This window comes from Hyalella azteca, unplaced genomic scaffold, assembly GCF_000764305.2.
Source record: "Hyalella azteca isolate HAZT.00-mixed unplaced genomic scaffold, Hazt_2.0.2 contig6661, whole genome shotgun sequence".
Classification (NCBI taxonomy): Eukaryota; Metazoa; Arthropoda; class Malacostraca; order Amphipoda; family Hyalellidae; genus Hyalella; species Hyalella azteca.
The window spans coordinates 783,705-798,381 of record NW_025936815.1 but is presented as its reverse complement, the minus strand read 5'-3'; positions in this window follow the sequence as shown (position 1 = coordinate 798,381).

Below are 14,677 nucleotides of genomic sequence, written 5' to 3'. Positions count from 1 at the left end.
ATTGTCGATATACCGAAGGTATATAATTTTATCATAGAGTGTTGGTCAGATGCGTTCATTTGAGGCCTCAACTCATTTTATAGACAGTACATTAGCTGCGAATCAAATCGCGACATTCAGAGAAATAAGTGTGACTTTGTTCAAATTTCGATGCACTTTTTGCCCATGCATGTGTGGGTTATTCAGGACCACAGGACCAGTTTTTTCCCCCGTTCAGGACAAAAAAAAACATATCAGTACTACGTACCCTCTCTGCTCGTGCTACGGGTAAGAAAGTGTTTCACTATATGGAGAATATGACACATTATAATTTATAGGAGAGGGGTTTAGAGAACGATTGCTTTATATGGATCAACACACGTTCATTTTGAGAAGATCACGTAAATCTAAAGATCACTTCTGCCAATAATAAGCAGATGTGTTGCACTTCTATTGTTGGAAACTATAAGCCTCATTTCTCATAACTTCATATAATGCATATGGATGTAACTTTATAAAACGGATATATCTATGTAACCGCCATTTTTAAAGCCCGAAAACCCCTTGTTCCGTGGTTTCAAACCCATTGGTTTTGGTTTTAAAAGACGCTCTCCATTAAGTCTTCACAGAGAATTTAAAGAAACAAAACTGAACAAATTTCCGTTCGTTTATAAATTCGCTTCAATTGTGATCAAAAAAATATCGCTATAGTGGAAAGGCTTTGTAGCACTTCGCGTTATGGCAGCGAGAGCTCAAAGTAAGATCACCGAACTACTGAACTAAATTCCCCCTTTGAATGCTGATCCGTTGGTATCTTCAGCCATACCCCCCCCCCTACACACACACGCGAAGCCCCTTATTTTACGATTCCAAAAGAGGAATGTTTTATGCGGGAAATTCCGTCCGCATGCATTCCAGGAGGCCGGAAACCCGATACGAGATAGCCGTGCCTCGCAAAGCAGTATCGTGCGACGCCGCTTGAATATCAAGAATAGCCGAGACTGGCGAAACTGTTTCGTGTAGACAACTTGAGTATCACCAATAGCTTACACGTCATTGAATTTACACGTCATTTTTGTGTAAATTCAAGGAGCACTATAACATTTTGAAATCCACTAAAACTCCTCTTCAAGCTATTATAGTTCCCTTTGATGTTACTAGTTAATTAACAAAATAGTTGGAGAGATTAACTTTTTTATGTTTTGATTCAATTTAATATTTCAATAGGATCAATTTCAAAACTATATGCAGAAGTGAGCAACATATGCACTGCATAAGCGTTGGTCGTGAATAAACCTTAGTTGTCGCATCGAATTTCCAGAGCAGCTGGTGACCAAATGTTCGACTGTAAATCGATTTTGAGTTGCTTTGAAGAAATGTAGCCAGCAAGATTGTATTACTCAGGTACTCGTGTGTTGTGTAGTCGGTGAGCAATTTCTGCCTTTAATTTCCATTTTTGATGCGATTTATTGATGTTTCGGAGCCCTAGTCCATTTCGGCGCCACTCAGTTGTACACAAAACTTTCTTAAAAATATTACTCTAATTTGATCACGGGGTCTGTGACATTCAAATTTGATTATGATCTAAAATATTTTAGTACTTCAAAACTATTTATTTGTCCTGCCTTGGCCGTCGAACCAATCGCTTTAATAAAATTGCTCTCTGGCCTCCCTACTTTATTGAGATGACGGCTAGCTTGTTGCCATATTACGCCTGTGGCCTCGAACGTCATTTGCTAAGTGACGACTGTGTGAAAGGTGATGTGAACGTCCGTAGAGTTTTGCGAACAGACCGTGTGAGCGGATTTGAAAATAAGAACATCCTAAGAGTTTTGTACTCTCAAAGTGTAATATTAAAACGGGAATAATTTATCGCAGTTAGTTTATGAGTATTTTAAATGGATCATGCTAAAACACACCATTTTTCCGTAAGCGTACAAATGGTGTCTTGATTTATAATTTCGTTTAGTGTTGGGATTTTTAAAATTGTAATGCAATACCATTCCGATACCTGCAGTTTGTTCCAATGTGGGCCTTTAACAGGGTGCATTATCAAAACAACATCGTATCAAAGATGTAACTTGAACTATCTAAAATGCACTTTTAACAGTGTAAATGCACTATTCAATATTATATTAATTTTGCATTAAATAGTGCGAATCAATGCTGGAAAAACAATTGCATTCATCTTATGTTTCGGGACTTCTTGAACTTATTTTTCGGAACTTGTGCAAGAAAAATAACCAAGATTTCTCAATTTGTGCTCCGTTGTCAATAGGTTTATAACTAAATAACTATATAAGTTAATTCTACGTACACATAAATAATTCAAATAACATGCATCATGCAGTCAGACGACTATTTTGTCTCATGTTTTTGCTGGCCTTGCTTTGTGCTCCTCGCCTCCCAACAGCCATTCCGGCGTTCATAAAAATGTGGCTTAATTCTAGAGACAAACATTTTGGCCGGCTTGGAGGGTGGCAAGTAAACAAAACTTTCTCAAAGTTCCATTCAAGTTTTCAACCTCGCGCGGGTGTCAACAACAGATGGTGATGATTCAGTCTTCTGAGCGAAATTGAACCATGCAAACTATTTTCTCCTGAGTAAATAAGAGTTACAGAATTTATAGTTTCTATTTATAATCTAATTACAGAAATTATGGCTTCTTGAGTCCATAATTAAGCATGATTAAATATTGTTATGGCCTAATGTAACCTTTTTACTACATTATGGAGTATGGTGATGGGTTGTATAGTCTCTTGAGATAATTACTGCATCATCTGAAACACTTTTGTATAATATTTCTACAGCTTCTCGAACGCTGGAGAAACACATCTTATTCGTCGTTTCATCTGCTGCCTTCAAAATCTCTGTGGAAGAGTTTTTTTTTTTCAAGGAAAGGTGCCGTTCATCTTTTGGTTATGTGATATGCTGATATGGTTATGGTTATATGCCTTTCATCAGCTCCTGAGCAGCCGTTTCATTCCACAGAATTAAGAACGCTAGCTTCAGATTCGAAGTCATCACAAGATGAAAAGCAACTGACCTTAAACCCCATATGTTAATAAATCACCAATTCATGTGACATGCAGGTAGCTTTACTGAACATATAACTAAAATTTTCATAGTTTTCAAATCCGTCAAAATTGAAGCCAAGTAATTTGTATAACTACGACTATTTGCAGGCCTAATTTAAGGTTATTTTAAGCAGGCAAAGAAAGACTGAGATACAGCAGAAACTAGTTTAAATGTATTTAATATCCTTCAGCGGCTGCGTTGCAGATTATTGAGGCTGAAATTTTTAAGCAAAGAAAGCTGCGGCAGGCCATGGCCTGACTGATACATTTCATAGCATTACAGATTAAAATTCACTGAAGTGACGAAATATCTACTCAAAAAGTAGAGAATTTTTCGCTGAAGCTAAAATGTTAATATACTAGAAATTCAACTAAGCTATGCTTAATAATGTAATCCAGCGATTGTAAATTTTTTCAGTACGTTTCCTGCAGAAATTAAAGAGATTAAATCATAAAAATTTTAATTATTTAAGCTGGAAATTATGACAAATAAGTTATTGCACTGAGTTTAATATCAATAGCAAAATATGCTTTTAGTTCAAATATAGTTTATTTTAAAACGTAATTATATACAAATAATAAAATTGTATTACTAGTGAAAATAGTTTTATTTCAAAGCGAAACTATAACTCAGTACCATTAATTTCTCACTAGTGAAATGGAATATATGCCTGTCATGGTCCAATACTTAAATACTTACTATTGCACAAAGTTCTTTTAAACACTCCACATGGCATAGGACCCAGGAATTCGTATCGGAATAACTCACGCTAAAGATACATGGCCTAGCACTCATTAGAAACATTTGTTTATATATAAAAGCAGTGCGAATAACCCTGCAGATACAAATGCATTAGCATAAAATACAGATTATCTAGGGATTAATGACGGTATTACAAGTGTTGTAAGCTTTGAATTATAGCTCACCGACTGGGACAAGCCACAACTTTTCTGCTTTCCTGAGGTCGAGCTAAGTTCGTGCGATGCCTCGCAAATTTTATGAATGTAAACTCGAGCATTTCACATTGGTTGCTGCAAAGAAGGGAAGCGCAAAGTTTATAACAGGCGTGCAAAAGTTGTAAAGGCTTTCGAGATCGTCGTCGGCCGAATCGGCTATTTGCTGCAAGCGTCATCGGGGAGTTGGCTGCTTAAAACAGGCTTTATTGATAAATTGGCTGTTTGCTGCAGGCTTCATCGGGGAGTTGGCTGCTTAAAACAGGCTTTTTAGTCGACCCGCGACAATTCTAAAACCTATTGACCTTTACACAAAACTGAACACGAGACGCGCCGACTTCCCGAGAGCCGCGTATCTCTTCAGGGAAAGCCCTAATACATTAACGTGCCACCCCAAGCGGCACAGATACCGGCCCTGGAACACGATGGCTCGGCCCAGGCAAGCCTAGGGGGGTCACGCCTCCACGAGGAACTTCAAGACTCTAGTTAACTCATTAGGCGATCCAGTAGGGTACGACGGTAAGCGCCCAACGCGGCTCGGCTATGCAGAGCACACGGGAAACCAAGGGGCAGACTGGTCAAGTCGGCTCCCACGTCAGGTAAACACTGGAGGCAGTCGGCTTCTTCCAACGGTGCACGTCCACGGTACACCCCTGAACAAACGCCTGAGAGGAACACGGTCGGTTCTCAGAAGCCAACGCCACACCAGAAAAGGTCCCTCCCACCTGGGAAGCAGAATATGCCATTAAATCTCCCAAGCAAAAATAGGAAAAAACTCCACTTCACAGTCCACTGAACTTCATATAAATTCTGAACCGGCAATATTAACAGCGTCTATGTACGACTCCTACACACAAGCCGAGCCTAACCGGCAATCACAACCAGGACACTAACACCTGCTCACCTCATCCACGGAAGCCAACGAAACAAATGGCCAGCCTAATTGCGCTCAGCCCGCGCGTGACCTCGCGGCAGATTCGTTCAGAGAACACCTGCGTGTCAAACCTCTACAGCGCCATTGCTGTTTGCTGCATGCGTCATCAGGATGTTAACTGTTTTCTGCTGGAATTATCAGCGAATGGCCAGCCTGACCTGCATTTATTTTTTAGGATTTGGCTGCTGGCTGCAGCTGCTATAAAAAATTTGCGGTTTGCAGTTGGAGTCGAACTTTAATGTTGGATGTCAAAGCAGACGTCATAAGAAATGATTACGAATAACCTGGGATGCTGCAATATGGCATAAGATTATTTAAATTCACCAAGCGACTTAGACTTAGAACAAGAAATGGGTCGAATTTTACCCAAAGTGGGTCAGAACTTCACGAACAAAGGCAAAAAAACAAGTATAGTTTACCATGAACAAAATTGTTTGGACAAAGGCTTGCTCATCTCTCTGAGTGTATCTATCATTTAAACAATATTCATCTCGCTTCCAGCTCTAGCTATATATTCATATCTCGACCGATGCCCAAAATTCTTGTCTCTATCACAATAGCCTCCACTTAAATTAACGTTCATTGCTGCGAGATGTATATATACTGCAAAATTTGTGGTTTGGTTTAAATCGCGATGCCTTTTTACTCATGTGTTAGTCATCCCAGTTCCAGTTTTCCCCGGCAAAAGCATATCAGTGTTACGTGCAGAAATGGTGTCCATATTTCCACTACATGATCCTTTCGTTTTTTAGTGTAATTTGTGTGGTCGTCATGGGACGCTCAGGCAGCGAGGTCAGCAGCGTTGACTGCACACAACAACTTCGTCGTCCTGGCCAAACTAAAGTAAACAATGTCGCCAGTCCTGATGTGTAAACACTGCCCAGCCGCCTGCGTATTTTGCAATCTTGATAACGAGCTGCGCCGCGAATTTCAGCTCAAGCTTCGCGTGCGCTGAATGAAGGTAACTTTTGAATCGCTTCTATAGTGGCCTCTACTGCCCCCTAGAAAATAAACGCAGAAAAAGGAGTAAATATTTGTAAACATAGTGATATATCCTTTTTCCTTGAATAAGTCATTCTGACCCTGTTAGTCCCAGAAAAAAGGCGCATTGGTGCTACGTGCAGAAATTGCGGCCATATTTCGACAACATGACTGAATCGTTTTTTTGAGCGTACTTTCCCACCTAATGCTGGGGTGCTTAGAAATATGTGCATGAGTCGCGGCTATGTATGTTAATTGAGTTTGGCACACAATGTTATGATAATTTTTAGAATTAAAACACTTGATAGAAAATAATAAGGATTTTTTTAACATTTTCGTATAAAAGTATTTTCATTCGCTTTAAAATTTGCAGATACTACTTTTTCCATTAACTACTAAATCATACAATATATCTCATTTTAACATTTTTTTAACCCTCTACTGCCGTATGTCACTCTCCGGGAACATAACTGTCAACTTGAATTATACGTAAACTATTGAGTGTAGCAACCTGAGGACGTTTGTACGCAACAGAGACCATTTTAAAGTTGTCGTACGTGGCGGCAAATTATACGTAAACTATTGAGTGTAGCAACCTGAGGACGTTTGTACGCAACAGAGAACATTTTAAAGTTGTCGTACGTGGCGGCAAATTATACGTAAACTATTGAGTGTAGCAACCTGAGGACGTTTGTACCTGTCTCTTATACACATCTAGATGTGTATAAGAGACAGGTATTGGTGGGATGTGTTGCTGGATGTTAGAGACGTATTGGTGGGATGTGTTGCTGGTGTGTTAGAGACGTATTGGTGGGATGTGTTGCTGGTGTGTTAGAGACGTTTTGGTGGGATGTGTTGCTGGTATATTGACGTGTTGGATGCGCTTGGTGATGTAGCGGGAAATACGCTTCATAAATGTTTTTTTTATTTCTGGCCGCGGACCCTACCATAAGGGCGGGCCCTTAAACACTAATTGGAAACAACGTATATTGCAATACAAGTGAGATTTAAGTATTCTTACATTCTTTTGAGCATATGAATGCGTCAAATCATCAGTATTGATTACAGTCAAACATTGATAAAGTTGAAGTGAATGGTAATGCACCGGTCAATACATTTTTGCAGACCAACAGATTCTATCAGAATAGTATTATACATTCGCACAATTGACAGTTATTGTTAGCGATAGGAGACTGTTAAAGTTGATTATTTAGATTGGAGCCCTACTGTCGATTAGCCACCATGCTAGTTCTTAAGAAAATATTTATTCGTTTAATCTAACTAGTCTAGTCTTAGTCACTAGTCTAAGTCTTGCTTGGAGAAGTGAAGCGGCATGAAACCAAAAGGGTGGCCATAAGTTGACCCGTTACAGTTATAGTGTATATAAAAACGAATGTATGGATTAATTTACGTAGTTCCTGGATCACTAAGTCCAAACAATACTATATTAAAAACAATACTATTATTAACACTATATACTATATTGAAAAATATTATATTAACACTATATCCGGTGGTGCTATAAGCCGCTTTTGCACCACTAACTGTGGCGTGTCCACTATCTGTGAAGGAAATTTAAAATAACTTATAATTCTTTTGGAGGAATAAAGAAACGTGGCACTAAATACCATTAAGTGTACTATGATCAATTGAAGGGATCTTGACCTCCCCTTCCCATCAAGATTCTGGTCCCCAAATGCCATGAAAAATGAACGGCGAATGAAGAACGAAGACGCCTAAGTTTTAAATGCAGAAAGTTGGCGCTGCCATCCTACTTTCCGGGTTCCATTGACCAACTTGTGAACGCCAAACTTCCAATCCAAGTGAGAACTTTGCGCTAAAATGTGCCTTTCTTCCCGCAAAACTGCGGCAAATGGTTATACCTTGCATCGGCTTATTGTTGCCAGCAACGGTAATACATAGCATCGGCTTATAGCTGCCAGCAATATTAATACATGGCATCGCAGAAGATGAAAAAAACCATTGATAATTTCTTTTGTCTGATTTTATGGTCAACAATTTAGGAGTAAAAACACATGCTCTGCCGGGCAGGCGATCGACCTTTGTATAGTAAATTTGCATTCCAATCTGAATGAATTTTTTACATCTTCAGAGGAGCCCCAAATTTAATTACTTTGCACACATCTAACGCCAAACTGCTTCATTAACAATTTCAGAGCGCGACATTGATTTTGGATCTACTTCCGCTGCCATATGGTAGGACCGACAGGAATTGGATCTACTGTTGTTGCAATCTGTTTCTATCAACAGAATATGGATCTACTGTTGTTGCAATCTGTTTCTATCAACAGAATATGGATCTACTGTTGTTGCGATCTGTTTCGATCAACAGAATATGGATCTACTGTTGTTGCGATCTGTTTCGATCAACAGAATATGGATCCACTGTTGTTGCGATCTGTTTCGATCAACAGAATATGGATCTACTGTTGTTGCGATCTGTTTCGTCAACAGAATATGGATCCACTGTTGTTGCGATGTGCTTCGATCAACAGAATATAGATTTACTGTTATATGCATGTAGTTCGAACAACAGCAAGCGCTTGTAATCTGTTGGTTTTGCAAGCTTGTCATTTATGATTATTGTTTTCAATATGCCTTTATATCTTAAGTGGACCAGTTTGTTTCGCTGACATATTCCATTCTCTTCAATAGTTTCAAAATAAAATTTCTAAATTAGAGATGAGGAGGCGCGTCGTCTGAAGTTTGGAGGCTGCTAGAGGAACGAAGTTAGGAGGTCACCCCATGGGACCGAGGCGTTACCACCGCATTTCCAGCATAAATCGGTGAGCAGCTGTGAAAAAAAGAACAGCCTCGAGGTTCCTAGAAAAATTTTGAGATTTGAGCGAATTTTCAAGCGTTCCATTGAGCATTTTCTCCTCACAATCACCTCTCCATTTCGAGAGCAGAATAAATCTTACCAAGTTCCCGGAGAAACATGACAAGATGTCCATGTTCCTTTTGAAGAACCATGGTTTACCACATATTTCGCTTCCAGCTCCTTATTGGGTGCTCACGGAACATATTTCTAGACGCTTCGATCACTTCCTTCATAAATATTTTCACTGAAAGTTGCAAGAAGACTATATTATTGCTAGCGTCTGCCAGTCCTGGAACTGAACAAGTTCAAACCCAGTGAAAATTTACAGACGCGCCAGCTTCTGATTTGGAGAAGCTTGGGCGACTCTAAATTTTGTTAGGGAAGTTGCATGAGTGATGGCCAAGCCCTGATACGCGAGCAGGACGTAAAAATTCTGTTGTTTTATGATCGGCTTAACATCACTCAGGATAGTTGTATCCCTTGTACAAGTTTCTTGAAGAAATTCCTTCGAAGCTAACAACAAAGATTGCATGAAAGAATTCTCCAAATCAACGTTATAAAAATTACCTTAATAATTTCTAAATAACGCATGTAATGCTTGAAATCTTTAATTACGGGCTAATGCAAGTAATCTAATGCTCAAAAGGTGCCAGGGATATCAATTTAATCTCGCACATTTATTCAGAAAGTACACATTGAAACTTGAAAATTTAGCCTCTCGATTATAGGAAGGAGGAAATATTCCGCTTTTCAGGTACGCAATAGCAAAGACAATTTTATCATGTCACTAAATTTAACCAGAGACTCTTATCCATTTTTAGAACATTTTCTCATTTATGGAAAAAAGGCGCTATTGTGCTCGTCATGTCCGTCCGTCCGTCCGTGGGTCAGTGACCTCACGGACGGACGGACGAGAAAATGCGCTCTCTGTCACTCACTGCAGTGAGTACTGATCTAATTTTATTATTACAACACTTCTCTTTAACTTCACTTCTTGATTGCCTGTCTGTCTGCTATGAATCTTATATTCGAAATTTAACACACTTCTACTTATCCTATCGATCTGAAATTTTGCACACTTGCGTAAAGTTGGAAGCAATGCACAAATCAATTGACAGAATAAATAATTTTGAAAAATTTATTTATTCATTAATTCTAAAAATGAAATTTATAAGTTAATTTTTTATATTTGATAGTAAAATTAGATTAGAAATTCATTTCACATTTGTAACATCGGAGACACTGCATTCTTTTGAAGTGTTGCCTTTAAAAAGTAATTCTTAAACGCATATTATTTAATAATCGGTCCTTGCACACCGAGTACATTGCAAGTGATACGAGACCTCGCGAAATAATTACGTTCTCGTCTCATGGCACGGAAAACCACCTACTAGCTACACACGATAAGGTGCGTGTACTTGTATAACTCAATTACATGAACGAGTCTCGATATTAAATTACGGACGATTTGATAATTTGATTCGATGTAGATCTTCATCAGCGCCTTGCATTGCGCTCTCTAGCGCACTGAACAGCGTCACGTTGCATAGGGGGCTGATTTTTAGAACATTTTCTCATTTATGAAGAAAAAGGCGCTATTAGGCTCGCCATGTCCGTCTGTCTGTCTGTCCGTCCGTGACTGCACGTTTTCTTCGACGAGAAAATGTACTCTCTGTCATTTACTACAGTGAGTACTGAGTTATATTTTTATTTATTGTAGTTATTGCGTCACGCAATAACTACATCCAGCAATAACTACATTGCTGGATAATAATCAATCAATGATTATTATCCAGCAAAATCTACGATCAAACGAAAATGTAAATGAAGAGTTTTATCGCCTTGTGTAAATGCGATAGCCACATAATGCAATCTTCTTAATAAATCCCGAAGACAGCTCAACGCCAACACTGTAAGCCAGGATGCATACGTCGTACCGAAATCGCGGAATTGCTTATTTTACGGAATCGGCCGCCAGTTTGCCGAATCTATACAATCAGCATTTCGTGGTTGATTCAGAAAATTGGACGTTAGAGTTAGAGTTGAACATAAATCGACAGTTAGAGTTAGAAAAGGTTAGGTCAAGTTCGGTCAAGTTCCAATTTATATTTAAAAATGTAAAAAAAAATTGGCTACCTGACCTCAGATTCCTATAGTATAGAAACGCTGATTCTACAGATTCGGTAACTGGCTGCCGATTCCATAGAATCGGCAATTCCGCGATTTCGGCACAACATACACATCACACCCGATGAAGCTATGGACAAAACATTCCGTAGTCTCCGAGGAGGCAAATCTACGGAAGCGCCATGCCAGTGTTCATCAGTGTAACCTGATGTCCGAGCTACTCTTGAGGCCGTGCGCAGCAGATTGCTTGCAATTTCCCCTCAAAAGCGACAGACCAAAAAGCCGCATCTGTATGCAAACTGTCGTACAGACTAATGGCTGGCAGCAAAATGTCAACATTGGAACTCCCATGAGCGTCGATATTTATGGTTGCAGAACAGCGTAGCAGCGTTCCCTTGAGCGATAGAAACTTTGGGAGGTCGGAATGCCGAGAAATGGATGGGCATTCTTCTTGGGGCTATGGTTCAATTTGTGAAACGTACAGGCCTAGGATCCATCAGAGTGAGCCACTGGCAAGAGGCTCATCTCTACTAAATCGCTTTAAAGGATCAATCATTGCCGTGCAAGTTTGAAGAAGAATTTGTACAGAAAAATCAAGGTTTTAATTATACAATTACAGTCTTATAGAATCATTCTATTCATATAAAAGAAATTTAATAGACTTGAGTTGAGTATTGCACTTTCATCTTTGAATTATACTCATCAGTATTCATAACTTTGACTCATCTAAACTATAATAAAATTACTTGTCATATATCGCACATTCGTGGCTTACGTCATGAACTCTTTCATCCTTATTTAATCGAAAATAACTATAACCTTTTTAGATAAAATTACATGCAAATTAACTCATGGGACTCTTAGGCTGTGAGAAATAATATCGCTTCCGCACCATGACATTTTTCATATAGAAAATCTAAAGCCAGCAAATGTCATGCCGCATTAGCATGATTTTCGTGTAGTGAATCTATTTAGGTTCCCGATGAAGAATACAACAAAAAAACTGGTAAATTGTACTAAACTATTACTTCTTATTCAATGAACACCGAGAGCTTTTAGGGAAATCTGTGTGGCTTTGTCTGTGGATTACGAATACATTTGTGACCCATGTAAGGAATTCTTAAGCTCTTGTGTACTGAAAGCTCGCGAAATTCTTAAGACTTGTCATCAGACTGGAGGTAACGGCGATGTCGTTTAAAATGAGGTACAACTAAGAAACGAGTTAAAATCCTGCCCGGAAAAAGTCATTGTCATATCGAACATAAGGAGTTTCATGTTCAGTGAGTGAAAATGTTCAGTTTATCAGCGAAAGAAACAAAACAAAATTGCATAAATAAACGGTTATTGATCTTTACTCACCAAATCATACGCTTATTTGATAAGAGTGGGTAATGCAATAATTTCAAATGAAGCAGTCTAACGTTGAATGATCGCAAAGTAATTTGATCTGAGGTTCCGTGATAAATATGAAAGTAATTAATTTAAACCGGAATTTTTCAAATTCATTCAACAAAGCCAAAAGTCGATCACTTCCTCGGAAAAGCATACGTTTTTTTTCACTCTAACAATTTTAACCATTATGTGTAGCGTAGATAATTTTCATTTATTTTTCATTTCTTCAATATTCAGTGTTTTGACCACCTCTTATATCTCTACAACGCCAAATTTATCAACGTAATCTTTGCTGCTCCTAAACTATTTAATCTCATCAAAATCCATCAAGAAAAAGAGAAGAGGTTTGCAAAAATTAGAAGTATTAGTCAAATAATTTTACATTTGTCTCAGTGTTAATAATTTCTCCCATTTTAAACCTTATAGAAGACTCAACTAATTACAGTCTACTTCAGTTCCTATAAAATTTCATTCATTCATACTCTTTAACCACTGGGCAGGGTGGCCCAGTGGTTAAAGTTCAGAGTACCAGGATTGGCGCAGAGAGGCGCGGGTTCGATCCCAGCTCTGTGCGCCAGTTTCTGGTCAGAATCGGCAAGGAGGCCGGGCGGTTAAGCAAAGTAGAATTGTAGCAGTGAGTTGCGAGTTCGAGACCGCAACAAGCTGTGAGTGTTCTGCGATGTTAAGAATCGGCCACAGGCCTACGGCCTAATAAACGCTGAAACCGCTATTACTCGTAGTTTTCAGGTTCCTTCATTTCGGTATTTTCACATCTCACTCCGAGTTTGCTATTCTGATAATTTAATTTGATTTTTACCGGTGCTCTTAATCGAATCGATATTTTACACGAATATGTTTTCGTTGATAAATTTCAGCAACGTGGTAAGGATGCATTGTAGTATTTTGCACTCGACAAATAGCTGGTCGCTAAAGGGTTAAGGAAATAGAAAATTAGTTATACATATTGAACTTATTATTTGTATTATAGCTACTCAAGTATCTAATTCCTCATACATGACACATCACTTTTCGTTTTATATACCCTCAGATTTTAATCGAAAAAATACAATAACAAGAGGGAACGGTTTTATATAGCAGCTTTTTATGAATAGAAATGCTAACAAAACCATCATTTATGTCAATTTTTCTTAAGAATACTTGGCTTTGTTCTGTTTCCGTGCATTTATAATAACTTCATTCTTGCTTGAAATGTGCCATGCCAAATCATGAACGATTCTAAGAGTTAAATATAATATAAACCTAAAAGTTTTTAGTAGATAATCGGACCCCCACAGTCACCATCTCGCCTTTGAGAACTTTGCTAATAGAGGAAATTTTTTCACTTCAAATTTAATGAGCTTGGAAATCTGATGCGCCTGGTAAAGCTGCCGAGCCTTCGTTCCCTTGAAGTCTGAATCTCGTGTCGTGGAGACTTCTGCTAAAAAACTCGCCTGTAATAAGATATATAATTGATTAGCAGCATATATAAAGCGGCTAATAAAATTAAAGTAACATCAATGCCATATTATAGCCGGCTCATTGTTGGCCAGTCATAAGCTACCATTAATAATATATTCGGCACGGATCACGAGTCCTCTTATAGTTTTATGTCTAATTCTTCTAATATTTATTAAATTAATTCATTTTATTACGCAAATACGTGAATCCATACAAAGAGAACATCAACAAGTTATTTATGTACCGATTAATTTCTCCTCACAAGCAAAAATTTTTCATCAAATCATGTGCAAACAAATGGTATATTGAGAAAAAATTTGATCACTTTAAATATTTAAAATGACGTTTTTTCGGAGGTAAAAGAAAATCTAATTTTAGAAATTTTTTACTTGGCGAACATTGTGCTTCGCAGCACGATTTCTGACCTCAGCTCCGTCTTTAGAAGGAGCTTAATGCAGGGTTAAATGCGTGTAAATCTTCTATACGAGACACGCTCAAACATTTTCTAAAACCCCTTGCCTTCATCTTACTTCAGAACCCTCCACCATTCTCTTCGAAACCCACCAGTTCTTTTCAGAATTGAGCTCGCTTGTTCTTTCATTCATCTCATTCATTTTAGTTTACCGCTGCATGATTTTAATTAATATCCATTCCCCTAATCCCTGTTTTCCTACTTGTATTCCTCTGCGTTTCAGCTACGAATACAAAGGACGTATTCATCCAACGATAGCGCTGAAAATTTGAAAGTATTCGCACCGTTCAACTTCCATTCATTAAAATATACAGTAACTTATGTAATTTAAAGATCGTGCTCATTTCGTGAATGTAAATTTACTGTTTTTTTGTCGGTCAATTTCCGAATACTCTGTTGAACGCGGGATTTATTTTCGCTGCACCAACCACCGCAAGGTTTTGCCGTAGTTACGCCAAGTG